Below are 25680 nucleotides of genomic sequence, written 5' to 3'. Positions count from 1 at the left end.
TTTGCCTGTAGATGAAAAGAAGCAATTCTTGCCTAGTGGCTGTCTCACCACAACTGGAGTAACTCCAAAGATGCTCAATTTCTTCTTAGAATCCAAGACAGGAAGCTTTCAAGAGCAGACATGTCTCTAATCAAAATAGACATTAATACAGAAATGTTTGTAACGTCAATTCTGTGGACTTCTGACGTTTTGAAAACCAACTATCCATGTAAGGCAATCTGGACTATTGTTTGTTAACTCCTCACAGCTAAATAAAATATAGAAAACACCCTAACAATAAACTTAGAACCATGAATTTGCTATAGGCTCTTAACTCACAGGCTAACCATCTCAAATTAGTATAAAAAGTTAAAGAAGGACTGGGTCTAAGCCTTGTATTCCTAAATGTGTTATATAGGCACAATGCCTATGAGAGTAACAATATTATCTCACTTTTATATCAATAAGAAGCTCATACCAATGAAAACCTTAAATTTGAAATCAAAGTAAATTTTGTACCATTTAAGAAATTATAACTTCATCTTAATAACAATTATATATATTTCTACGAATAGGTTATTGCTATGCAATAAATCCTAGCTAATCCTCCATGTTCCACCAAAACCACTACTTTTCCCTAGAAAGACAGCCCAATATTAACCACCTCAGTCCCCAAGCCCAGGGAATAGGGGCGCCGACTCTTCATTAACTTCTTCAAGCTGATTATGGGGGTTGAGATATTAGAAGAGGGGCAGGGGGAAGAGTAAATTGATAAGCCTCTGACGTCTGTGTCTTCACTACATCCAGCTGCAATTCCAGGACATCAGAGGTTCGAGCAGGTCTGCTCAGCTCACTTGATGAGTAGATACACCAAGGCTGTGTATTCTGCAATATACAATCCTCAAAACAAATTTTAGTATCAAGATAATTTTTTGTTTGAGTTTTGGAATCTAGTCTTATGGTGGCCGGCCTCTGTCATGTCTAATCCATATAATTCTGGGAGTTTCTATGAGGATGTACTCCCACCATCCTCCCATTTTCACCTCCCTGCTCTCAAATTTTCCAACACTAGGGAATCCAAACTTTCAGGCACCAAGACCCTCTACTTCCACTGATGCCTAACCCATTACCCCATCCCCCCTCCTCCAATTACTATGAGGGTGTGCTCCCACCATCGTCTCATTCCCACCTCCCTGCTCTTGAAATTCCCCAACACTAGGGAATCCGAACTTTCAGGTATCAAGGCAACTGTCCAATTCCACTGATGCCTGGCAAGGCCACCCTCAACTACCTATACAGGTGGAGCCATGAGTTCCTCCCTTTGTGTTCTCGGGCTAGAGATTTTAGAATGGCTACTCCAGCTTGTTTCTTAGGGCCTTTTGCTTGAAAAATTGTTTTCCAGCCTTTTACTCTAAGATAGAGTCTGTCTTTGTCACTGAGGCAGGTTTCCTGTATGCAGCAAAATGCTGGATCCTGTTTATGTATCCAGTCCCTTAGCCTATGTGTTTTAATTGGGGTATTGAGTCCATTGATGTTAAGAGTTGTTAAGGAACAGTGATTGTTGCTTCTTGTTATTTTTGTTATTAGAGGTAAAATTATCTTTGTGTGGTTATCTTCTTTTGGACTTGTTGTCAGAGGATTACTTTCTTGCTCTTTCTAGGGTATAATTTCCCCCCTTGTATTGAAGCTTTCCTGCTATTATCCTTTGTAATGCTGGGTTTGTGGAAAGATATTGTGTAAATTTGGTTTGTTGTGGAATATCTTGGTTTCCCCATCTATTGTAATTGAGAGTTTTGCTGGGTATAGTAGCCTGGGCTGGCATTTGTGTTCTCTTAGGGTCTGTATAACATCTATCCAGCATCTTATCACTTTTATAGTATCTGGTGAGAAGTCTGGTGTAATTCTGATAGGTCTGCCTTTATATGTTACACTGTGTATGCTAGGCCAGCACTCTCTCACTGAATAGCATTCCCATCCCCAAAGCTGCTCTTCCAGTGCTTATAGCACTATTTGAATTTTAAGCCAGAGCAATATATTAATTTGATAAAAATAAGGATTAAGTCTAAAATATTAGGGAGAATTAGCTCTGCTAATTCTTGCTAGAGTGCTTTACCATTCTATAACCCCAGGAATCAAGCACAATGATGTTAATACCAAACATGATCCATAATAAATTAAATAGCATTTTAGTAATAGAAATTACTTCCAGATAAATTAGATTAGAAAGTATTCATTAGGGGGAAAAGCACTTGAACTCATCCTATTGAGAGTCAAGTATGTTTTAATTTTATTGAAACACAATTTCCACTCTGTATCCCGAACTGCCCTTGACCTGGTGATTCACCTGGGTCACGTCTCCAGGTGCTAGAATTAAAGATGTTCACATGCACTGCAGTGCCTGACTCAGGGTCAGGTTCTCAGTAAATAGGAATTCTGTGAAGTAGAAGACTACTTTAGTGAAATGAAAGTTATTTCATAATATTTTATATGTGTGTTATGTGTATTATATTTAATCTATAACACACATATAATATACATATGCACATATAGTGCATAATTGTCTCAGACACAATGTTAAACTTTATTACTCAGCCACTAAGGGCTAGCCTTTTCCCAGGTTACCTCACAGATCACTATAGTAGCTCTGACTCATAGCTTAAGCTACTGGAACTGGAATGAAATGAAGAATGAGTCAGTTGCTCAGGAACACACCCACCACTTCTGTTTGCGTCTATTTTATCCTGATAAGATGCCTATTTTCTTTCCTTTGCTATGCCTTGCCTTTTTAGAACATCTGGGAATAATTCCATACCCAAGATACAAAGCCATGTTTTAGGAAAGCAGAGCACTTCTTAACCCTAGATGGTAGGTCCTACAATTCTCCAACCCCATGGTTCTTATTTCTTGTTCATCCCATCCTTCTCTGAACCTGTCACACAGCTCAAAATACAGCTAAATTTCCTTCCACAGAAGGATCAATAACCTCAAATTGCTCAAGATTCTTGCTGCAAACAACAGAATTGACTCCAACTAGTTTAATAAAGTCTGTTTTCTTAAAAATAATAACCTCACAGATCAGTAAAGGATGAAGGAACAAAGTCTGGTCTAAACTCACAGGAAAAGGGCCTCCACCTCCTCCCCCACCCACACCCCAAACCACATAGTAAAACTGTTGTGACCGAGGAAGCTTACTGCTGCTGTCACCTGCAGAATGTCAAGAGCTGGCTCCACAGCAGTTGCTAAAACTTCAGCACCAATGCTGCCTCTGTGGCAGCAATCCTATTGCAATTTCAGCTGGTGCTTGAAAGCTAATCACTCCTAAAGGAGTCATATTGGCAAGGTTGATGCCCTCCATGTCTCTGGTTCTTATACCAAAGATGTCAGACTCAAACCTCATCTGGAAAGCACCCGTCAGGGCAAGCCCTCATCCACTCTAGCCATCTACACTGCAAAGGATGCAGAAATCTGGACTTACTTCTGGGTTGGAGAGGTAGGACAGTTACATGTGACGTACTTTTAAGATGCTGGAAAGCCCAAAATGTGACATGTGCCCAGTTTTTAAAAAAGAAGAAGAAGAAAAAGAAAGAGAAAAAGAAAATTAACTATTCAAAAGAGCTAGTGATTTGAAGGCTAAACCCAAAATGCTGGGTCAAGAAAGCATGCAAAATGTATCATTGTTAAAAAAAACAAAAAACAGGAAGAGGAGGAGAAGGTCAGGGCTGGTGATAAGAATGTGGGCTGTGTGCAGGAAGTGTTGAATTTGAGGTACTCATGAGATATGTAAATAGAGAGATTTAATTGAATATATGAGCCTGGAGCTTAGATGAAAGGTCAGAACTCTGGATAATGGAAACGACATCAGAATGCAGATGGCAAGAGATGCTGTGGAGACGATGTGGCTGAGGAGGGAGGTGAGATGGAAGGACGCCCTAGAGACTCAGGAAGCTCAGACAGCATGACACTGGGCAGAAGAGCAAGGGAGGGAGACTGAGAAAGAAAGGTCAGAGCACTAGAGAACAGAAGCAGAAGCTTGTGGGTACCAGAAGGCAGGATAAAGAAGCAGTATGGGGATTAATAGTATACATTTGAAACTTGTGAAAATAAAATAGATCTCAAATGTTCTCACTATACCCACAGTAAAAGGATATCTATGTGGAGAGAGAGAGAGAGAGAGAGAGAGAGAGAGAGAGAGAGAGAGAGAGATTAGTTTTGATGATTATTTCACAAGATATGTACACATGAAGATACTACATTATGCCGTGTAAACACATACCCATTATCTATGTCAATTATAGCTCAGTAAAGCTAGAGAGTAGAAGGTTTCAGATATCAAAAGTTCTCTTCAGATTTAGGAAACATACAGTTGGTTATTCTCTGATTTTTCCTATGATATTTTCTGTGATTTTCACCCCTCATATCCTGACTTCTAGTCTAGGATGCTTGGCATATGTTGGGCCATACTGTCTTGAAACAGAAATGAACAGAAACAAGAACAAAGCAAAAATTAATGGCCTTCTAGAAAGTTCTAAACTTCTAAAGCTGCAGGATTATACAGCTTTGCTACCTTGTAAAAAGTTCTCCTTATCTTCTGCCTGCAAACAGGCCTTGTTTTGGGTGAGTTATCCCTGCTCTCATGCAGGAACATTTGTAGTCTCAGGACAGTGGTCAGGCCTTCCTCCACATCCCTCAATCCCCTGTGCTGAATCCTGCTGCCTTGAAAAAAAAAATCTTGCCATTCTTTGTACCCCCTCCATTTGATCAATTCCTTATCATAGCCAGACTTGTCTTTACAGTTCACTTCTTCAAAAACCATTCTCAAATCCTCCACGCCTAAAGCCGGGATTCCGAGATCTTCCCATCATGGTCACATAAGACACAGAGGTTCATGATATCTGCCACCCTACCATACAAATGAAAATACACGTCATCTTGAGTGACCTTAAGTCTCATGGCCTTCTGAAGTACCTACTCCATGAGAGTACCTGAGTCTACCTATAGGGGGCCATTATGAACATCAAAAGAGTTTATATAATTAAAATACTAAGAAAGGTTAACTGAAACATAAAACATATGCATAGCAAGAGCTGTGCACCCTTACTAGTATTATGAAATTCTTTCGTGTTGTTCCTGTTGTTTATTTTTATAAAAGTGGAAGCTACAGGAGCATATGACATATTCAAGTATTATAAACAATGTAAAAATCAAGCCAGCCATGGTGTTGCACTTGAGGGGTAGAGGTGGCAAGATCGTGTCAAAGCCATCTTTGAATACAAGGGAACTCCAAGGACAACTTGGGCTACATAAGTCTATGTTTCAAAAATAACAATGAGCAAAGAGAATATAATATACTGAGACCGCAACCCACAACTGTTAAGTACACGAGTTTTACTAATATCCATAAAACCATTCCATGCCCAACTTACCAGGAATGCTTACTATGTCCACTTAGTGTAACTCATACTCAGGACACTAGTGAAAGAAGTCAGAGGTGATGTAGGGACATGGCAGACAGTAAGGGGACTCAGTTGACCTCTGATTCTGCAATTAAATTCTGTATGTATGCAAGGACCACCCCTGTGCTGAACTTCAGGATACATAGGGATAATAGATTTTATTTTCCAGTTTACAAACCAACATTTATAATAATCATATGCTAATGGGCTTTTAATGATAAAAATCCATCACACCATTTCTGCATATAAAAGACAGGTTCTTCTGTTGCGGTTTCCTTCACAATTAGAAACTTTCTACTTATGCTTCCTGATTCCTTGTCTCTTGCCTACCATGTCAGGTAGGATAAACATTACAAAATTATGGGAAAGTTAGTTATAAAACAGAGAACTGTCAGTTACAGAGGCTTCAGGTGGGCAGAAGGGCAGGACAGGGAGAGACAAGGACAAGCACAGAGTCATTTGGATATACTCAAGCTAACAGAAGGTCTAGAGGAATGAATTGGCCCTGACAAACATAGCAACATGGTATGAACATGTGTGTATATGTGCCTGCGTGTACGTGTGCGTGTGCCTGTGCGTTTGCGTGTGCGTGTGTGTGTGCATGCATGTATGAGTGAATAAGATAGAATCTCTCTCTCTGCCATCTAATTCTTGTATCCTCCTGGGAATTGGCCAGGATGTTTTATCAATCATGTGACATATGTGAACATCACAAATATGAAGATATCTAACACACTAGGATTCCCATAAGCCAATGAAGTCTATCATTTATTGATTCCTGATATCAAGAGCATCAGGCTGATTCTCTAATTAAATTCTAAAACATGTGCTTCTGCAGATTGGTATCCAGCACTTCAGTCTTACGTCAATAAAGCTGTGATGTCCAAATACCAACTCTCTTTTCTCTGTATTGATAGCTAAAGTGCATACATGCATACATACATACATACATACAGATAGACAGACAGACAGACAGACAGACATGCATGCATGCAGACAGACAGATAGACACATACATGTGTATCCGCTTCTCACATTTTTTTCATGTCAACCTCATTGCTTTGTCTTGTATTCAAAGATGACATACAATTCTTCCTTAAATGCCTGGTTGGGAGTTCCCACACAGGACATGATACATGATCTCCATACTCTAGCTGACTTTTTCTGGCTTGGGAGGTCACTGTCTCTGAGCCTGTCACTTCAATGGTTATAATCATTGTTTCAAGTAATTAATAACTCCTACCAATCCTGCAAAGTTATATCATATCCATTTTTAGGATGGGTAAATAGAGGCTTAGATTTGTTATGTGCATGACCTAAGGTCATATGATTAACACACTGTACAAAAAAAATCCTGAACTTGAGCCAGCAGAAACCACAGCCCCAATTCTGTCACCTTACCACACCACCCCACACCGCTTCCTGGTGGCAAAGTGAATGGAATCAGTTCTAGTCACAGATGGAAACAGAAACACGGAGGTTTCTGTGTTTAAAAGACTCCTCTAACTGGCTTACTTTTACAGCCTCCCAAGCTTCCATGCTCCATACCTGGTGTTTCCCAAAGTCTTCATCCTTGCCACAGTTTCATTATTTTCTTCTCTGGATAACACAAAGCTCTTTAAGGTATATACCAGCCCACATAAAAATTGGGCACTCCTGGACATGTCTCCTGAATCCATGAAGCACATGATCACAAAGGCATGCCAATAATTTGTTCCCATGTTTCTAGGATGTCCACTATCCACTTTCTGTTTACCCCTGCCTTGCTTATTCTACATGGTTATGGTTCAGGAACTGCTTATTGCAACTGCACTGGAGATTTTCACCACCCAGATCTTCCAATCCCATAGCCTATTGCTTACCCTCCCAACTAAGAGTCCATGCTGCTGACAGCAGAGTTTTGTACAACAATCATCATCCCCAAAGGTCTCATTGCTGCCTGTACTCAGCTTGAGGGCAACTGTTAACTTAAGGAAAGGTTGCTCCAACTATAGACAGCTAGAAGCCATCCAAGCCTGAGGGGACCTGAGGGGCCTTCTGCAGCTGCCATTATGAATGTGTGAGTTCAGTTTCTCCCTCTGTCCAATGCAGTTTCCCTCTCTCACTTACAAATGCTCCTGTAACTCCTTCAGGCAAATCTCAGCATCTGTGTCTTGGAAACTCAACCTAATATGACACCTGACTCCTAACTTCTGCCATATCCACAAGTAACGTCACTTTAACTGAAGAGTAAGACTGCAGTGTAGAGACATACCAGAAGGCACACAGATATATGTCCAGAAGCATACGAAGAGGTAAGCAGTGAGTAAATTAAAATCTATGAATCATTTCTTCCTGTATGCCATTTGAATTGTTTCCTTCATATTGCATAGATTTACCATTGTAATATTTTAATGTATTCTGACACTTAGATATCCTGCCTTTCAAATTTATATTCCCTTTTTTAGGGTCTATATGAAAAGGTTTAAATATTTTTATAAGCTCTACCACACATCTTCAACATGAAAACTCTTACTACCTTTGTGTATGTTCCTGTGTATATGTTGGTATATGCATGTTTGTGCATACATATAATGGTCTGTATGTGCATATGTGTGAATGTGTGTCCACATGAATGTTAATCTATTTAAAGAGTTATATGTGGATGTGCATGTGGATATGAAGGGGCTTGTGTCTATGTGTGCACATGTATGTGTATAGTTGTAGCTATGTGGGGTGTGCATGCATAAATGTGGACATGTGTTATATGTGTATGTGTATGTGCATGTGCATGCATGTGGCTGTGGGATGCACATATATATGTGTGTGCATGTATGTGCATTTATGTGTAGGTGTGTTCTGTTCTGTATGTATAAGTATATGTGTATATGTGTATGCATATTTGTGTGTGAGTGTATTGGTAGGTAGGTCTAGGTGTATGGGGTCTATGTGAGAAGGTGTTTGTGTGTGTGGTGTGTGTGTGGGGGGGTGGGGGGGTGGGTGGGTGGGTGTGGGTGCGCATGTGTGATATATGTATATATGCATGCAGTTGAGTTCCTCCTTGCTAGATGTCAGTATTGGGTTTCTTCTTCAATCTCTTTCCAATTCTGTATCTTGAGACAGAATTGTTCATTTATCCTGGAACTCACTGTTTTAGTTTCAGTGGATGACAACAAGCCCCAGGCTTCTGATCCACTAATGTCTGCTCCTCAAGCACCGAGGTTAAAGGTGTGCATTATCTTTAGCTTTCTGTGGGTTCTGGAGTTCTAATCTCAGGTCCTCATATTGCACAGCAGGCAATTTTTACCCACTGAGACATTTCTCCAACCCTGACCTATCATCTAAATCATACTGCTGGTGGTACACAGAAGTGTAATTTCTTTGAAACAAATGCAAAATTATCTATTACTTTTAAAAATACAGATATTCCAACAGAACATTGCCATTCCTGGTGGAAGTTTTCAACCATGCAGATTGGTAGGACCCACAGAGGGGAGAGGAAAGACAGGAGAAAGACAAAAGGTGAGGGACAGGGAGGGCAAGAAAGGGTAGAAAGAGAAGGGGAGACTGTCATATCTACAGAGAGTGCTGTGGGATACAGATGGAAATGAACCACAAAGAACATGAATGACACTGGCAATGTCTATAAACTGAATAATATATAATATCTATGCATGCATATGATATACATATACATTTTAAGAGTATAAAGTATATAAAAGTAGCATATTGTTTAACGATACAGAGTGATACTAACCCATGGTACTCTGTATTTCAGGAAGGCAGAAAGTGGATGAGAGTGTATTTAGAAGTCCCTATAATAATCTGTTCCAGAATTGAGTGCTGGGTCCATGGTCACTTGCTCTGTTCTTGCATCTTTATACCTTGAAACAAGTGCTTACCACTATTACAAGTATTGATGTGCACATTCAAGTATTTTAATAAACAATATTCTCAGTGAGGGAATTGTTTTAAAATTGATGGTAACTTGACAGCTGAACAGCCTCCTCACAAACCCATTTTTAGCTATTTATGCAAGTTTACATTTTCAAATCAATTTTCCAAAGTTAAGGATTGTTTTGAACTACCTGCTTTGTACCTATAATTTATTTTCAGTAGATCATTCTGTGTTGCTTATGCTAGCAAAGAAAAAAAAAAAAACAAAAAGTAGAAATTCCAAAAAAACCCACACAATTTTCTTGTGTTTTACCATTTATTTTATTAAATTTGCTTGTTCTTACCTTTGTTCGTGCTACAAAAGCAATTTAAATCATTGCTTCAAAAGTCAGAAAATTTAGACAAACAAACATAGGATAAAAACCACTCACAGTCCCACTGCTGAGCTGCGAAAGTTCTTCCAAGTGATTTTCATTCCTCTGTATGAATTAATATAATTATGAAAAACTTGGCTACTTTGGTATAAATGTCCTTAAATTTACCATGATTGATTTAGTTAATCTGGATTCAAAGAAAAGAAAGTTTCAGATCTGCCCCGTTTTCCTCTTATTTTAAAGAATTTGTAAGCTATTGCCAAGGTAGGGAATATATGGAGCCCGGATGGAAAACACTTTTCAAGGGTCAACTGCAACCAAATCAAGCTTTGCCTCCTTGAGCTGTAGAGCGAGTGGTGTCTTCTATCTGCCATTTGGGGCTCAGGGCCTCTGTTCGTGAGTAAATTTCTCTGAGTCCTTCACAGCTGTACATCTTAAACTGCACATTTATTTATTTATTTATTTAGTCTTTCTACTTTGCAGCCTATACTGAAAAGTACCTAGATCACGCTCTACCTAAACTATCATTCCCAACACAGACATGTATTGTGTGTCCATGTATCGTACAGTATGTGTAACCTGAAATCTTTAAGACTCCATGCTTGCTTTGTGGTAGAAAACCCTACCCTTAAAATAGCATTCTGAAGGTTAGGCAATCTGGAATGGCAAGAAACATTTAAAATTTTAATCACCTAATTAGAAATATACTACATTGCATATTATTAAGAATTCCCTAAGGAGGCAAACCATTGGAGGATAAAAAGCGTATAGACCTCAGTTTAATACTGCAAGCAGGTATCTATAAATGATATTTGTTGTGCTATGGTTATTACATTGATGACAGAAGGGACCAAACTGAAAAGAAATGATGGTATAGAAGAGAGTCTGGGTGTCATTCATATATATATTACAATAAATTTTGAAATGTCTCATCACACATGTTCATTTTTATGAATATTAAGTGTCCCAGTGAAGTGTGGGTCTAGACTCTGGGAAGACTGATACTAAGGGAAAACGTATTGTTCCCTGAAACAGTATCAGTTTTGTTGTGATCCTTATGCATGACTGGTGTTATGTATCCTTGACTCTACCAAATGCCAAAAAGATCCTTCTTTAATCTGTTGTCCAAGCCCTCCCATCTGTGATGCAGAGGAAGCACCACAATAGTAGGAAGAGCAGGAATTTGAGTGCGCGTGAGCACATGTCCATGCATGTGTGCATGCATGCTCATATGAGTGCATGTCTGTGTGCACACGTGTGAGTCCTCAAATCCTGGTCCTTACATTCACTGGTCTTGGGCATGTTACTTACCTCCTCAATTCTTGTCTATAAAACAGAAACATAAAGAATATTTAGCTGAAATATTTTAAATAGAAATGGGATAATGTTAGAATATCACGTCCCACAATGACTGGCTCATTCACTAAACTTAGTAAATGTCTGATAGCAATGTATGCCGGGGGATAGTAACTAAGGATTTAAATAAAATGCTATTAATTTCTACCTCAAAGTTTTTGCAGATTTTGTTGTTATTTTTTCCACAGTCTTGTTTTCCAGCTGTAACACACATCATAAAATTGTTTCCTCACAAGATTGCCTCTCTAAACCTTTCCTAACTCCTCTGATCCACTAACCCTTCCACAGCACACAATCACACACATAGCTGCCAGCTGCACTCTCAGGCCAGCACTGCCCAGGTACCCAGTTTCCAGGGAGAGCCAGAACTAGTACTCTGTGGCTGCTCCTGGCATTGCAAACGGATGAGCTGGAGTGTCCCAGCTGTGGAGAAAAGAGTTACTTCCATGGGTTGGAAATAAGAAACCACTCAAAGATTCAATAGACTTTTGCAACAAAATAAAACAAAACAAAAAGCCAGAAATAAAAAATAAAAATAAAATCTAACTCCACAGGAAACACAAAACCACATTCTAAACTGGATGGCCTTCATCCTTAAATCTTCTGCATGCTAGTGATCCCAGGGAGTTCCTAAACACTTGGTATCTCTGGATGGAGGAACTTCAAAGCTCAGGAAGCAGAACACCCACCTTGGGCTTCTCTTTCAGCTTACAAGAAAACAGTCTTTGAACCTCACTGAAAAGAAGGTCAGATTTTCTGCCAACCTTAGGCAAACCAGTATACTGAGCGTTCGCAGCCCTCAATGTCCTGTCAGACAGCACCCAGCCCTGCTTGGGGGGAGATCCTCCCTCTACACACTGTATGTGATTTATTTTAAAAAGAAGTGAGTAAGATGAAAGTGTTTTCCATTGATCCCACTCACTTCCTCTTCCAGACTACATCTCAGAGCATCATCGTCGGGACATCCTCCACACACACACACAGACCCACAATTGCACAGACACAGCAAATCACTGTAGACTTAGAAGGGGCAGAGAGAGCTAGTGTGAAAAAAGGAGCACAAGTAACTGTGAACTTTGGAATCAGAGTGCCCCTAACTCAAGCTTCATCTCACCACTTAGCAGAGTTACAGGATAACCATCCCAACTCACTTGTCCTACATCTAGGTCTAGCACTGTGAGACAGAAAGTTACATTAGTACTGACCTCATATAGATGATGACAAAATCACTAAACTGATCAACATAGGTATCCTAATTCTTCCAAAACAGCATTTCCTTACATTCAATTTTTATCTCATCATAAAACAATATTAAGAGACATACTACTTGCAGACATATGCAGGCCTTTTTAAATTTTTAAATTTATTTTACATACTGACCAGAGTTTCTCCCACCTCCTCTCCTAGTCCCTCTCTCTCACCTCCCCTCTTCCCATCCCCAATCTATGCCTCCTCTACCTCAATGGATATCAACCAACCATAGCATATCAAGTTACTGTAAGAGTAACTTCTTCTGTTAAGGCTAGACAAGGCAATCCAGTAAGGGAAAAGTGTACCAAAGGCATGCAACAGATACAACCCCTGCTGCCACAGTTAGGAATCCCACAAGAAAAACAAGCTACACAACTGTAACATATACAAAAAGGGCCTAGGTCTGTCCTATACAGGCTCCCTGGTTGGTGGCTCAGTCTCTCTGAGCCTCTGTGGGGTCAGGTTAGTTGATTCTGTGGGTTTTCTTGTGGTGTCCTTAACTCCTCTGGCTCCTACAATCTTTCCTTCCTCTCTTCCAGGGGGTTCCCCAAGCTCCACCTAATGTTTGGCTGTGGGTCTCTATATGCAGACTTTTAAATCATATATCAAGCACAGTACTGGGCCTACAAAAAGATCAGAGAGCCTAACATCTATAATTGTGTATACCTAGTTCAGTTCCCACCACTTTACATGTCTTAAATATAAAATTTATTTAAATAAAATAAAAACCTTCTGTAGTCACACTTCAAATGTGTTCAATGTTCATATGTTCTCAGGTGATACTATATCTGGGCAATGTGCATAAAAAATCAGCTTAATTAACTAGATAAAGAAAAGGTGGTATTTGTGTTAGGTAGTATCTTGCTGTTATAAAAAAAAATGCTAGATTTAATCAAGCTCCAAAGAAAATATTGTATTTCTCCTCACAGTTTTGGACATTTCAGATCATGACAAACTGGCCCCATGGCTCTGAGATGGCGGTGACACAGTCTGCCATAGTGGGAACGTAGGAAAAAGCAGTCAGTTACCTCATGTTTGTAGAAAGTGAAAGAAAGAAATGGAAAGAGGACCCATGTGCTCAATATCCGCTTTTGGAAAATACCCCCATTGAGCCTACTCCCACATGGCCCCATCTCTTCAAGGTTCTACCATGTGTGAGAGAGCTACAGGCCTCTGGCCCTTGGGCCTTTGTGACAGAATGGGGATGCTATGATGGAGAAGCACAGAATGCTACAGGGTAAACCTCTAGCTTGGACCTGACAGCAGACCTAGAGATGTAGAAGTTCATGATGATACAGACATGTTCCCATCATCAGACACTGTACAAGTGGTTTCAAGACACTGATACAGAATTCTAGAACCTGATCTTAAGACCTTCAAAACATGGAAACAGTCAGGTCCTCCAGAAGGCAGAGGTAAGGAACAGAGCAAGGCTTTCAAGACACAGGGCTAATGTTGACAAGTACAGGCCAAACTATAATTAGACCTGAGTTCTACTTACACCAGCATACTTGGTAGAGACTATTCAAGCATGACTTTTGCCTTCTGCCAACCAGCTCTCTGTTTCTCCTTTGGCAGACCTAAGTATATCTCCTGTCACCTTTTCATTACAATCCAATAATTTTTTTTTTTAAAGAGTGTCATAACAGCTTCTATGTGCATCATGGAGTGAGCCTTTACCGACTATCAGTAGTCTAAGCTAAGAATTATTAGATCAACATCTGAGCCCTTATTAAGTACACAGGCCATGAGCCATGTAATAGATAGAACAGCTATAATATAGAATAGTTTTTTCGTTATAACGCCTCATCAGATGCACGTGATAAACAAGTGTGTTCCTAAGCTAACTTCAGTTACAATGAATTACAATGAGTGATATGGAGACAGGAAACAAGAATCGCCTGCCCTACTTTGCTCAAAGTCTAGACCCAGTAGAGTTTGGGAGTTGTCAACATACATCAGTGGCTTTTCCATTCATATTCAGTCACTCTGGGGAAGGTTTCAGACAGGAAGATCAGTGGGGTCTTGATGGTCTAACCCAAAGATAAGAGGCATAGCGGACGAGTTGTTAATGTCCTCAACTGTAAATCCAACAGTAGTAGAAAAATCAATGAAGGTAGATGAGACTAAAACACATGGAGATAGTATAGTTCAAAAACTGCAGGGCATCAAGAAGGGAATGAGGGGTGAGAAGTAAAGGATCTGTATGTTAGCAAAGCAGAAGGGAGTCTATTTGGGGGATGAAATGGGACAGCAAGAAGGTGATAGGAAATGTTATGATGAAGCCCGGTGTCCTGTATGCAAACCAAAATGTTAATTAAAATGAAAAGGAAATAGCAACTGCAGATGTGGATGAGGCCAAAGAAGACACAAGTAAAGACAACTAAGCAACGGAATTCAAAGGAGACTCAGGCAGGAAGGATGTCTGTCAGAGAATAATATGTTCAAACATTATTGTTCTGAGAAAACAGATTTCTAGGAATGGTCATAGGACCAGCTGGCTAAAATGTTGTGGCTGCGAAAGGTGAGGTGGTGACAACATCTACGACTTGAGGCCAGGACACCCCCTGCGACACACAGCTCAGGACTCACCCCACAGGTTGTTATAGGTCTCCATTGCTGTTTTTCTCCTAAGCATTACCAGATCTCTCATAACAATTCTGAGCCTGATTCTAAAAACACCCTTCAAGTTACCTAGCAACTCAACCCTAGTCAGTGTGTGTCACAGTAAGAAAACTACCAAGTACAGGCTGTCCTTGATCCTCGAATAATGGATGCCAAAGATACCCACTCAGTACTTCAGGCTGTGCTCACATGAAGCCCTAGTTTAACAAAACCATTTCAAACCCCTTCATCTACTAACACTGTCTCCTCTGTGACACCAATCTTTTTTCTTCTTAAAACTTTATTTTTAAAATCAACCTGACACCCTAAAGAGATCTTTGGTTTGTTTTGTTTGATTCAAAGAATGGCATTTTATTCACCTCTCTTTTCCTAAAATTGATCATAATCCCAATATTGATCATAATCCTAATAATACTGTGAACAAGCAAAAGAAACGTATTCTAAGTGCTACCATTTCATTTTCCAAAATAAAATCCAAGGCCTCAGGCCCCAGGGCAACTGGGAACTTCCCTATAGTGTAACAACTTCTATTATAAATAGTGTTTTGGGTACAGACATCTCAGGGACAACTTATAAGCAGACAGGTGTCTGAGTCCAGCCATCTGGAGGACAACTTCTCCATTTTGCCTACAAGGTCAGACAAGTTCATGTTCCCAGACCTAGGAATGAACATTTATCTGCCTTCTCCAAATGTTTTCTTAATTATCTATTAACTGGTAAAGAATATAGAAATGGCTGATATCTAAATCAAGGTACATAAGTTATAAAAATATAAAACCATATAGGCTTAAATTTTCAAATCCTACCTTAATATGGGTTCTTAAACACTTTAACCTCCCTTCTAGTCCACCACTCACCAGAGATAGTGGAAAAGAAAGGTCAACAGGAAACAGGGGCAGCTGACCTGTTTAGAAATTGTTTTTTGAAGCAACTTACATCTGTATTGTTAGGAAATCAGCAGTTCAGTTCACAGGAATCCTCAGAGGCAGCTCGGCTCACTCATAAGCACTTTATGAATATGCCAGCAGTCCAGTTCGGTAGTATCTGGATAGCAAATACAAATCAGCAGCAGTGGCATGAACTAGAAAAGACAGCTAGACCTCAGCCAAATCAGCAACTGAGTCAACAGGAGGAACCACGAGGGACTCCAAGAGAACTTCTCCACTGTGCCTTTCTCAGTGAAGTGGAGATCAAGAAGGGTTGCAAAGCTAGCGATGTAAGCAAGTCAAGTCACGTCACTTTCTGTTGAGTCCTATTTATATTCCCTCCAAACATCCCTAACAAGATTATGAAATCCATCTGAATCTGAGGCCTAGAAAGGCTCTAGACTCTTCGAAGGCTCTTCTCCAATAGAGAATCGGGTTGCATGTGTTCTTTTCCACACAAATGAACCCACAGCAGACAATTTGATGCTAGGAAGATGGCTTATCAGGTAAAGTGCCATGAAAGGGTGGAAGGAAAGACCTGACTCCACAATAATAATAAAGAAATATTTTTTTAAAAATTGGAAAAGAAGCTGGACTTGTGTAGGAGGTGCTGAGATGGAAGATAAGATGTGTTCGAAGCTCTATGCCTGAATGGTCTTGTTCCCTACATGTTCTACCTGGTCCCCCACAAATCTTAATACCATCATATGAAAACCAAGCTAGCTGGGCGGTGGTGGCGCACGCCTTTAATCCCAGCACTTGGGAGGCAGAGGCAGGCGGATTTCTGAGTTCGAGGCCAGCCTGGTCTACAGAGTGAGTTCCAGGACAGCCAGGGCTATACAGAGAAACCCTGTCTCGAAAAAAACAAACAAACAAAAAAAGAAAACCAAGCTAATCACATCTGCTTTGGGAGCCCATTACAGATAACAAAAGTGAAAATATTTGCCAATCCGAAAGGTGCCACACCTGGGTACGAATACTGTCATTGGATTTCTCTCTTTTTGGCTTTGCCCAGCCTGAAGACTATTCAACTATTCTTGGCTATCTCCTCCCCATACAAAGCAAGGACAAAGCCTTGCTTTATGCACAGAAAAGTTGGGTGAGTTCATATAGATTTCCATAGTTTCAGTGGTTTTCCCCCGGTCTGCTATGTCAGTATGTGTTCACAGTAAACATCCTCTGAGAGTTCATCTCACAGACTATAAAAAAGAACCCAATCCTGGGATCCAGGTCAGCTTGCAGAGAGCCAGAGCTCCTCTGTCCAGTCACTAAAGTACAACATAGAGCACGGAAAGAGGAAAGATGCCTGTTACTTTTAGCTCCTGACATGGCATGCATACAGGAATAAAATGACCAAAATAATCTTTCTCTCTATTTTTACGCTAGTGCTCAGCTCTGACCAGATTGTAAGAGAGACAAGGTTCACAACTGATTCCTTTTCTTTACATTACCCAGCAGGTTTTGCCTATATTCTCCTCTTTTTCTCTTCAGTAGCCTCCCAAAGGGACAATTTCAAGCATTAAAATAAATTTGTGTTTCACCTTCCCTATATCACCCATACCGCCAAAAAAGGATGTGAGAGGATTTCAAAAATAACTTCACAAGCTAGTTTAGAACCTCATTAATTCCAGGGTTCTGATACAAAAATCTGTTCTGGCTACTGATTTTCTTCTGGGATTGCTAATCTATAGCTCTCTGGCTGCTTGTTCTCATCTTGACTTTTCTTATTTGTAGTTTGTTTTCTTTTGCAAAGCTTTACACCTTCCTCCAAGCAAATATTAGGATCTAGGGTCAGACAGTTGTGTGTTAACGTAGAATATGAGGAGATCATGTTAATATTAGCGGATGAAAGTCAGAGAATCTGGAAATCCCTTGAGGAGAAGGTGGAAAGAGACTATCCCAGAATTGGGCAGCTAGGGGAAGAGCCACAGAAACCAGAGTGCTTCTATTCTGCAACTGAAGCTGTCTGAGGATTAGAGGGGCTAAGGAGATGGCTTAGTCAGTAAACTGCCTGGCACTCAACTCTGAAGACTCGAGTCAACTCTTGAAGACCAGTACCCACATTAAAAACTGGGCATGAAGAACATACTGCAATTCCATAACTTTGAAGACAGATGGGTAGATCCCTGAAATTCTCTGGCCTAGAAACCAAACAAAATCATTAAGCTCCAGGTTCAGAAGAGAAAACCCTGTTTTAAAAAATAAAATGAAGTGCAAATCAAGGAAGATGCCCAACCCTGACCTCTGGCATACACAGACAGACAGACAGACAGACAGACAGATGTGCGTGCGCGCACACACGCGCACGCGCACACACACACACATACACACCCCACAAATGATATACACATTTCACACACACATGCACACCAGAAATCAATTAATCAATTAATTAATAAATAAATAGAAAACAGGCTTAAATTCCAGAGCAACCTGCAACAACAGCTAGATGTGGTTCTCCAACATCTTATATGTGCAGCTGAGAGGACTGAATTTTATATTGCATTTAATTTTAATTAAAAACATAAACTAAATTTGATTTCTGAAAAATCAGTGTGATTAAAATTACTTGAATATATAAACCTACATTTTCAACTGTAAATTTTGTGAATTTTAAATATATATAAATATAAATTTAAATATAGATGAAAATTTATCATTAGAATTTATGTTCTTTGAGAACAAAATATATGCCAGAGTTTTGAAGACTTAGTACATATTTTGGATACTCTGACTTTAATCAAACATACTGGGTTGCTATTATTGGGTTTTGCTTTTGTTTTTTAATGTAACTACTAGAAAATTTAAGTGTGTGTATTTATTTACATTATAATTCTATTGGGCAATATTTTCCAGGTACAGAGACTACATGTGTTAGAATTACATGTTTTCACTTTCTAGCTCTATCATGGGATCAAGGATCTTTTCTAGTACTTTGATAAAGAACTACCTGATAGTCCCTACTGCATAGACTCCATGTGAGATGTGACTGAATTACATAAGCATGCAATTCATGAGGTGTCCATGACACCTGGGGTGCTCAACATATATTATTATTATAGTTTGAAATTTATATTTATTGTGCTATGTGGAGAGTAAGAAACTAGAAGAGACTTTGAAATGTCAGAGAGTATTTTTCTCCTTCTTAGAAAAGTCTAATAATAAAGGTCCATCCCATCAGACTCTGGACAACAGATGCCTAAGGCCTTGTTCTTGTGGTAAGCAGCTATATATTAGGTCACTACTTGATGTTGATTGAACACCTTCTTACAAATCTCTAGAAGCCACAGCTACAGATGGGTGTCCAGATTTAACTTAGAAAAATACCCTTGTAAAATATGGTACCAAGCAAGGAGTATATCAGGCTCTGACTTCAATTTGTACTTATCTGATGGGATTGATTCCCCATCAGTTAAATACAGACAGTAGGAGATGGTACTGTGAGGATTTAATATGTAGCTGTAGCAAAGCAGAGAGATCTCTACAAACCACACAGCACTAAGCCAGTACCAACATGCGTTCCCCTGAGAATGACTGCTGCAGGTTGGGCTACCCCCGCCACAGATAATGCAGTTGCTTCATGGGAGTATCTCAAAAGACCGACCCTTCACTCTACACTCCCTATAAAATTGTCTGTGACAAAACAGTCAACCCCCTATGGTGTAAGAACTTCCAAAACTCCTTTTGAAAATAAAAATGCAAAAGATATACACTTAAGGGATAAACTAGTAAGTCAACAGCAGTTGTTCCCAAATCAGCATGTTTTGTCCAGTCAGGCATCTTGCAAGTCTTAGAGGAAATGAGTCACGAATCAGGCAAGATTCCTTCACTATTTCCACAACAAGTATAAGTATGCATAGTACACAGTATTCAATAAGAATGTGGTGGGGCTGTGTAGTATAACTGAAGCTGGTGGTTAGACTTTGTCTCTTTGAGAAGGTAACCTTTAAACAATTACGGAGATAAATAGAAAGAGTAATTCTTATATCTTGGAGCTAGATTCAGGGGAAGGTATTCAACCTTGTTTATGCATAAATCACACTGGATTGTTCACTTTAGAAGTAGCAAGCTGTATGCTAGTTTCCCTCACTGAAGCAGTAAATGTGATGTTATACGATTTCACCAAAAACTACATCAGAAAGCATTATTCTGGGATAATGATAAATGCCGTGTCCCCACAAAATGTACAAATGGGACTTTTGAAAACATGACTAACAATATCATTCTGTTTAAAGAATAATCTTAAGCATATTTTTAAAAGAAGAAAACAAACATGGAAAGGAAATATCAAATGAAGCGATATAAGATGGTTACACAAGATTCAAATATTTCAACTGACAGAATGCACATGAATTAGACTCACGGGTTTAAAAAGAATATCAAACTGGATTAAAATCCACTGTGATTCCTACAGTGTTTACAAAAGACACATTGGGGAAATGTGAACATATGTATCAGGCACTAAGCATGAAAACCCTAGTTAGAACTTCTCTATTAATATTAAAGAAGACTACAAGACAAATAGCGCCATTAAGGACAGAGTTGCTATACAATGATTAAATGTTAAAGTCACCAAGGAAATATAGCAAACAATTCTAAACAGTATGCATCTCAATGAATAAAGTCAACTGCTGTAAACAAAATTTGACAGTTCTCCATGAACAAATGGCAAATGTACCATGATGGTCAGAAGTTACAAAACATTTCCTTTGGTAATTAAAGTTTTAAATAGCCAAGAGTAAAATAATATAAAAAAGTAAAAAAGTAGAAAAGTTGAACAACATAATCAACAACTATATTCCAAATAATACTTAGAAATATTTATCACACTTTTGGTAAGTGCACAAATGTTATCAGTGAATTTCAAAGAGTGGTTACTATATTCATTTCTTTTCTGCTTTGTCACGAACATCAGCAACAGAGAGGAGAAGTATGTTTTATTTTTACTTACAGGTCCATGAGGGTGGATTTCATCACAACAGGGAAGACGTAGAAGCTGGTAAGGAAAGCATGGCGGCAGGCAGGACAGGAAGCAGGCAGATTGTAATTCTTGCTCATACAGAAAACAGAGTTACAAGTGAGACACCTCCCACAGCCCGCCTTCAGTGACCCACTTCCTCCAATAAGGTTTCTCTAGAAAGTTCCTCCTTGTGAAAGTCCCAAAACCTTCCTGAGCCATGAGCAGTATATATTCAAACATCAACAGATATCATAGGAATAATCGTTCCCCCAAATTCTAGAAATTTAACTATGGAAATGGGAAAGTGGGATCCAATTGCAAGTGGATCGAAATAAATTTTCTAATGCCTAATAAAGGAAATAGAAATGAAAAGCAGACATAATATTTAAAAGATGCCGTGCCACTTGAACTTCTGAGATTATGGAGTAACATTATCTGCTTGACATTTCTTAGATGTTAAGGTTACTTATAATAGAATTTTGAGCTCTGATGCTTTTAGCTAACGTTACATCACAGGCTTTCTGTCATGCCATTATTCTTACCTTTTATCAAGAAATAGCTCTCTAACCCCTATGTTTCTTCCCCCTTCAGCTAGAAATCAAAAGACCTCTTCTAAATATAAATTCATGTCAATAAAACACCTACAGACCAACACACCCAGAAAATCAGACTATTTTTTAGGCTCAGTCTGGGTCAACCCTCTGAACAATATATTCTAATTTCTGCCATGGCCAAATGCACTTTCTTTTGTAAAGTTCTCAGTTGTGGTGCACTAAAAGATAACTTCTGTTCCTCAGTCAGCTGAAGGTTTAGAGCAGGCTTCCTGCAGCCTTATTCTTTTCTGGAATACAGTCAATACTAATCCTTCTTTCTAACCTCAGAAGCCCATGACTCCTCTTTCCTCCTAATTTACTGATTAGCAAAATGGTCCTAAAGCTTTTTCTAGAAAACTTCTGGCATACTTTACTTACCTCAGTGCATTTTCTTCTCTCCACAGCAGCCTAAGTCCTCAATTCAGGTACTGGTATATGTCCTGGTAGATCAACATCCACCTCACAAAGATTTTTCACTATTAGTGGTAGGGCATGAAAATCATGAAAATCGGGTTTTGGGAGACAGAAAGCCGAAAGTACTGACTGCCTCCTTTCACTTTCAAACTTGGCTAGTTCTTGCCCTGTAGCTGAGTCCCAAGCCCTGATGCTGGGGCAAAATAATTATATATTAAGGCTCCGCCCAAGCAAATGTTAGTTTTCAGTTTCCTTTTTCTGACAAGCCTCAGCAGAGTTTCTCCTGCAGCTGTGAGGTCTCAACAAGAGGCATTTTAGATATAGGGAACTCCATGAAAGTTTTTTCCTGTATTACCAGGGAGTTCATAGGCTAAGGTACAAACCTAGCCCAGTGCACACAACCCACTGCTTACTGGCAGCTGATTTTCTGTGATTTCAACATCAACACAGAAAAAGGGTGGGGTTTGCATAATCAGATCTCTTGATGGAGAGACTGCCCTCACACAACTTTCATTACCTGACATTGTCCTAGTGGTTGTCTGCACATTATATTTGTAAATTGGCATGCACCGTATGCTCAGGGAGAGGCTGGTTCTGTCCCCCTGCTACTTCAGAGCATATTTGTCTTACAGTGTCCTCCAGGGCTTCTTGTCTGGAGATGTCTAATTTTCCATCTCTGTTACAAGGAGAACAAAACAGCTCAAAAATAAAAGTATTACATTCTTAAAAACTAGGTCAATTATTTCTAACATTTTTTAGCCATGATGTATAAGGGGCTATGGCATGAAGTTGAGCCATGGGGAGAAAGTTAACGGCCTTAACTTCTTGGTTTGGTTTCTGCTGGGTGTTGTAATTGGGTTTAATGCTGTTTTTTTCTAACTGTAGCTATTTGTTCTTCTAGTTGGAGACCTCACCCTCCCTCTTCTTTGCCCAGGACTCTCTCTATTGGAAACTTCAAAGAACTACCCCAGAGGGACGTTGCCAGCCCATCTCCACTATGCTTTGCCCCTTTACTATTGCTTTGTTTTTATGTTGACTTGCTGAATAATAAACTTACTCATTCAAAACTGAAGATGCATTCATCACAGATCATTCTCTGGACCATCCAGTTGTCTTGTGTCACTGTGGGTTCCATTATCTTCATTATCATTAGTATTGATTGCTGTTGGCAACTTCTTACTACACTAACTGTAAATTATACTTTACCTCACTGGTTGTGGGAAGAGGACAAAATGCAATTTGTTGCCTTGCGTGATTTTAAACATCTACTGAGCATCTGTTGGAATGTGTGATGAATGAAGTTATAGAAGAGCATGGAAGGAATTCAAGTTGAAGCTAAGAGAATATCCCAAGTAGATGGCCAGTGGAGGGAACTGAATTGATAAGAAAGGCAGACAAGATAGGAAAGACAGAAATCATATCACAGGAAAGGTTGAAGATGGAGGAAGGAAACTGAGGCTGCCAAAGGCAAGAGCCTATACTAACAGAACCACTGCAGCCTCGAGACCTGCATTAATGTTCAGTAAAGCTAATAAAGTGATCGATTCTTCCTTAAAAGACCTGCACCTCTCAGCTCACAGTCAAAAACAGTAATGGGACTTAAATTATGTCTTTAGATGCTGCCGGGAGGGAAAAAAAAAAACAAAACAAACTAAAACATTGGAGTGGGAAGAGTCTTAGTCGGTGTTCTATTACTAACAAGAGACACCATCACCATGACAACTCTTATTAAAAAAGCATTTAATTGGGGCTTGTCTATAGTTTCAGAAATTTAGTCCATTATTGCCATGGTGAGGAGCATGGCAGGAGTGCTGGAAGACATGGGGCTGGAAAAGTAGCTGAGAGTTCTATATCCATGTCTGCAGCAATGGGTAGAGAGAGCCACTGGGCCTCATTTGAACTATTAAAACCTCAACTTCCCCCCCACCCCCAGTGACACACTTCCTCCACAAGGCCTCCTAATCCTTCTCAAGCACTGTCATTCCACAATAACTAAACATTCATAAATATGAGCCTATAGAGGTCATTCTTACTCTCCACATGACAGGGGAATCCTGGATATGTCTTTTAAACGTTGCAGAAGAGAGAAATAGATGAAGAAAACAAATGGGAAACGACTTAGCTAACAAGTTCCTCTTTTGTGACCTTAGTGAGAGTTGCTTCACAGATGAATGGAAACAGTGAATGTCAGCCTGGGAAATAGTCCTGGCTTATAGAGCCAGTCATTAATGGAAATAGACACCAGGGTCAGGGTGTAGAGGCCATGATTTGCTGAAGAATGATAGCCCAGACTCAAATAGTATGTAAACACAAAGAGTGTTTTTATCTTGCAGAAGCCCAGTATGCTGGGGTCTCCCATTACCAAGATAGAGAGACAACCAAGTGAGCTCACAGGCCTGATTTTAAGTATATTAATGGATTCCAGGGATAGGTGATCTTTATATTACTCCATCTCTAGGGACATTCCATTACCAGGGCTTGAGGGCTGGAAACTGTTGCTGAGGAAGTAGCTGAGGAAGTCTGGAAACTGCTGCTGACCTATTGTCCTTGCTTCAGGCCAGGTGGTGGGGCAGCTTCTGAGGCTTGGACTTGCCTGGACTTCCCCAATTCTTGAAAACAGAGACTTAGGCCTCTTCTTCTCAACTGCAAATGTGAAGCCTGTCATGGAGTTAGCCTAGCCTTCTCAAGGGGAAGAATAAAAACAGATCAGCACATCTTGGGCACTGAGTAGGTGTCAAAAAAAAAAGAAGATATATTTTGTATGATGGTGGCAGGTGTGTGTGTGTGTGTGTGTGTGTGTGTGTGTGTGTGTGTGCGCACGTGTGTGAGCGCGCGCATCTTAGACTGACTGCATGTGTACTAATTTGAAGGCTGAAAGTCAACAAAAACTAAAGCAAAACTAAAGCCCAGAGTTTAGAGCAAGGTCTCAGAGGCACTAAGAAAGGCTAAAATAGAGTAAGGAGGAAAATCACCTCAGGGAAGAAGAGAAATCCATTCACCTCTTAAGATGAAAGACATAGGAGTATAGGAAAAATGATAACACACCAAGATCAACAAATATATTTATTATAGATGTTTTTCTCTACAATTGAGAAGTGACTTTATCCGATAAGGAACATTTTCTCTAGGTGGGCAACAAGTCAAGTAAAGTGCAGGTATTGATCTTTTTCTCTAAATCAATGGGTGGTTCTTGGAACAATGAAAGTAGCTGAAGGTCAAGAGCACCCTTCAGACTCAGAAGAGAGAAATGTCAGCGAAATGAAATCATGTCTACCTCACTAGACTTCTGGATTAGGATGACAATTAAACACAGGTTTGAGTTTTATAGACACACCATCCCATAACCTCACAAAGTGCCTTACTTCATTTTCTTTCTAACGTTTCATTTTCCTATGAAAAAATTCAAACTTAAATGTGAAATAACAAAACAGTGAACATTCATATACCTATCATATATACAAAAGAGATGTTAATGTTTTCCTCACTTGCAAATATTATTTTAATGCTTAGGCCTCTGTGTAAATTTATGTTCTATGATAAAAATTGGGTAAAATCTCATAATATTTAGCAATAATCTGTCAGAATATTTCTTCAACTAAGAATGATTTCTGATATGATTAAATACATTATCACACCCAGAAATATTAAAACAATAAAAAAACAACCTGAGATCACCCAAAACCCAGGACATATTTCCCAGGTTGAGCATCAAGTGCTTTTCCGGTTACCTTTTAACAACTACAATCCAACCAATACTCATTGGTTGCATCTTATCTATCTATCTATCTATCTATCTATCTATCTTCTATCTATCTATCTATTATTTATTTAAGTGTGGATATTGCAGCACATGTCTACACATATTTGTGTATA

At 39.4% G+C, this 25680-nt stretch overlaps 1 protein-coding gene across 2 annotated transcripts in view; it reads right to left on the bottom strand.

Moving 5' to 3' along the window:
- Positions 1-22184, bottom strand: part of Aim2 (absent in melanoma 2) — a 42759-nt gene extending 20575 nt beyond the window's left edge. Inside the window, exons 1-3 of one of the 2 annotated variants that reach the window (XM_076914530.1) lie at positions 21772-22184; positions 20792-20889; positions 15851-15958 (exon numbers count right to left, since the gene is read on the bottom strand). The gene's annotated coding sequence lies outside the window, so the exon portion shown is untranslated. The remainder of the gene's footprint in view (positions 1-15850; positions 15959-20791; positions 20890-21771) is intronic. The other variant, XM_076914529.1, reaches the window with a different exon arrangement.
- Between the last annotated feature and the right edge of the window lie 3496 nt (positions 22185-25680).

The sequence above is a fragment of the Arvicanthis niloticus genome, chromosome 16 (assembly GCF_011762505.2).
Source record: "Arvicanthis niloticus isolate mArvNil1 chromosome 16, mArvNil1.pat.X, whole genome shotgun sequence".
In the NCBI taxonomy this organism is placed as follows: domain Eukaryota; kingdom Metazoa; phylum Chordata; class Mammalia; order Rodentia; family Muridae; genus Arvicanthis; species Arvicanthis niloticus.
This window is presented reverse-complemented; position numbering and strand designations above follow the sequence as displayed.